Raw genomic sequence first — 3,421 nt, 5'->3', positions numbered from 1 at the left:
TTTTACTCTAAGGTAGTGTTTGTCTTTGACACTTAGGTGTGTTTCCTGTATGCAGCAAAATGTAGGGTCCTGTTTACATATCCAGTCAGTCTATGTCTTTTTATTGGGGAATTGAGTCCATTTATGTTAAGAGATATTAAGAAATAGTGATTATTACTTCCTGTCATTTTTGATATTATCTTTTATATTTGGTTATCTTCTTTTGGGTTTGATGAAAGAAGGTTACTATCTTGCATTTTCCAGGGTGAAGTTTCCCTCCTTGTATTGGTGTTTTCCTGCTATTATCCTTTGTAGGGCTGGGCTTGTGGTAAGATATTGGGTCATGGAATATCTTGGTTTTTCCATCTATGGTGATTGAGAGTTTTGCTGGGTATAGTAGTTTTGGCTGGCATTTGTGCTCTCTTAGAGTCTGCATGAGATCTGCCCAGGATCCTCTAGCTTTCATAGTCTCTGGTGAGAAGTCTGGTGGAAGTTACTTGGCCTCTTTCTCTTACTGCCTTTAATATTCTTTCTTTGTTTAGTACATTTGTGGTTTTGATTATTATGTGATGGGATGTATTTCTCTTCTGGTCCAGTCTGTTTGGAGTTCTGTAGGCTTCTTGTATATTCATGGGCATCTCTTTAGATTAGGGAAGTTTTCTTCCATAATTTTACTGAAGATATTTGCTGGCCCTTTAAGTTTTAAATCTTTGCTCTCATCTATGCCTATAATCCTTAGATTTGGCCTTCTCATTGTGTTCTGGATTTCCTGGATGTTTTAGGTTACACGCTTTTTGCATTTTGCATTTTTTTGACCATTGAGTCCATGGTTTCTATGGTATCTTTGGCATCTGAGATTCTTTCTTCTATCTCTTGTATTCTGTTGTTGATATTTGCATCTATGGCCCCTGATTTCTTCCCAAGGTTTTCTATCTCCAATGTTGTTTCCCTTTGTAATTTCTTAGTTGTTTCTACTTCTGTTTTTAGATCCTGGATGATTTTGCTCAGTTCCTTCACTTGCTTGTTTGTGTTTTCCTGTAATTCTTTGAGAGATTTCTGTGTTTCCTCTTTCATGACTTCTGCCTGTTGATCAAAGTTCTCCTGTATTTCTTTAAGTGATTTTTGCATTCCCTCCTTATTGGCTACTATCTTTTTACCCGTATTTTCCTGAATTTCTTTAAGTGATTTTTGTGTTTCCCTTGTAAGGGCTTCTAGCTTTTGATCATTTTTGTCCTGAATTTCTTTAAGAGATTTATTTATGTCCTTCATGTGTTCTTCTAACAGCATCATGACCAGTGATTTTAAATCCAAATCTTGTTTTTCTGGTGTGTTGGGGTATCTAGGACTTGCTGTTAACAGAGAATTGGGTTCAGATGCTGCCATATTTCCTTGTTTTCTGTTAGTAATGTTCCTACGTTTGCCTTTTGCCATCTAGATCTCACTGGTGTTAGTTGGTCTTGTTGTCGATGCAGGACTCAACCGTGCAAGCTGCCTCCCTGCAGCTGGCCTCTGGATGCACGGCTGGCCCTCTGCACTACTTGGGGATGGAGTGCATGGCCCAGGTTGCTCCTGATCCAGAGGTGGTGACTGGAAGGTGATCTCTGAATTCTTTTGCAACATTTAAAGAAACTGTCTCCGAAGAACTAAGGGGCTAGGATTACCAGATGCTGATTCTTAGGATAATCATAAGAAAACCTGAAGTAAATGACAGGATTGCTATGTAAAAAAACAAACAAACAAACAAAAAAACTGGGTTTATGATCTGCAGGAGATGAGCTATCCAGAAAATGGTTTTAGAATAGCAAGATAGAACTGCTTGGAGAATTGTCTCAAGCAGAACATAGACAGAGAAAGAACTGTCTAGAGATCTTCAGAGAAAGCAGATCAGAGAGAAAGAATGCAGAACAGAGAGAAAACAGGCTGGGAAGTTGGCTCTAGCAGAGGTCTGGCCGCCAACTTGGACCCACAATTACACTTCGATTTGTTTTTGCCACTCCCAGATACCCAGTCTCTCAGAACCCCAATCCAAGCCAAGGCTGATCCTTGCCAATGGATCAGGATGTGGCTCTTAGCTACTTCTCCAGAGCCAAGTCTGTCCGTCTGCCACCAAGTTCCCAATGATGATACTAAACTCACCTCTGAAACTCTAAGCAAGTTCCAATTAAATGCTTTTTTTTAATAAAAGTTATAGTGGCCGTGGTGTCTCTTTACAGCAATAGAACGCTGCGACTAAGACAGTCTCTAAGAGGAGAAGGGAAAGGGAGTACAGAGCCTGTTGTCTCAGCACCACTGCGATAGTCCCAGGTGCTCTGAACTGCAGCCAGCTTACACTGTTTCTCTCTCTCTCCCTCCCCCCTCTGTCTCTCTGTCTCTCTGTCTCTCTCTCCCTCTGTCTCTCTGTCTCTGTCTCTGTCTCTGTCTCTCTGTGTGTGTGTGTGTGTGTGTGTAGGAATCTTGCTGTGGGGCTGATGTAAATTTCCCACTAAGGCAGCAACAAAAAGCATTGCCCGGAGGTTTTTGGTGAAGAAATGAGGTTTCACTCTTGGGTGAAGGCTGGGAGACACAGCTTAGCTTCTTTTGATATGAAATAGTTTAGTGGGGGAGATGCTACCTCTGTCCTGGAGTTTTAGAAAAAAAATCAAAGACTCAAGATCTTTGATTTCTTTATTTCCTTAAGAAATAAAGAAAAAAAAATGATTGAAGTTTTGGTGGATACCAGCCAGTACCTAGGGCACAACAAGACTCAGAAATGAAAAGAGTGAACTTGCCAGATAAAGTCTCCTTCATTTCCTTCTGAACTTTCCAATGAAGCCATGCTCAGGGAACAGGGAATGCTCCCTCAGAAAGCCTGGCCCCAAGAAACAGGCTAACGTTGGAAAAATCGGCTATTTCTGAATCAATAAGCATCATCTCTTAGGCCCTTGCTTAGGTGCGTTTTATTTAAACTTTCTACCAGGATTTGGGAGCTAGGGAAGGGAGGATTATACTTTCTGTGGCTACCCTGGGTAGCATATTGAGATCCCTATCTTGGAACGAACCCAAACCAAGCCAAAAAGATATTTGAAAACAGTTTCAAACTTAGAACAGGACTGACATAAGTAAGTATAAGTCCAGCAGTGTTTTCCTATTCCCAGGTCAGACTGTTCTTTGTTTTGCTCCCCTCACACTATCATGCACTCCTTCTCTGCTGTGAATATGTGTATTTGTATATGTCTAAGCAGAGACATGCAACACACCCATGTGATGATTTGTGTATATATGCATATGTGCCTTTGACGGTCAATATTTCAATACGGATTTCCTACAAATTTTAATGCCCCTTAGCATAGCAGCAGTTGAGATGGCAGTGTAAGTCTTGCAGGTCTTTAGCTCACAAGGCATTGTTCTCAGCTGCTCTAACTCTGCTCTTCATAGTCGTTCTCCCCATTTAGTAGAAGATCCA

Source organism: Apodemus sylvaticus, chromosome 15, assembly GCF_947179515.1.
Source record: "Apodemus sylvaticus chromosome 15, mApoSyl1.1, whole genome shotgun sequence".
Lineage (NCBI taxonomy): Eukaryota > Metazoa > Chordata > Mammalia > Rodentia > Muridae > Apodemus > Apodemus sylvaticus.
The sequence above is the reverse complement of the archived record's forward strand: the minus strand, read 5'-3'. Positions refer to the sequence as shown.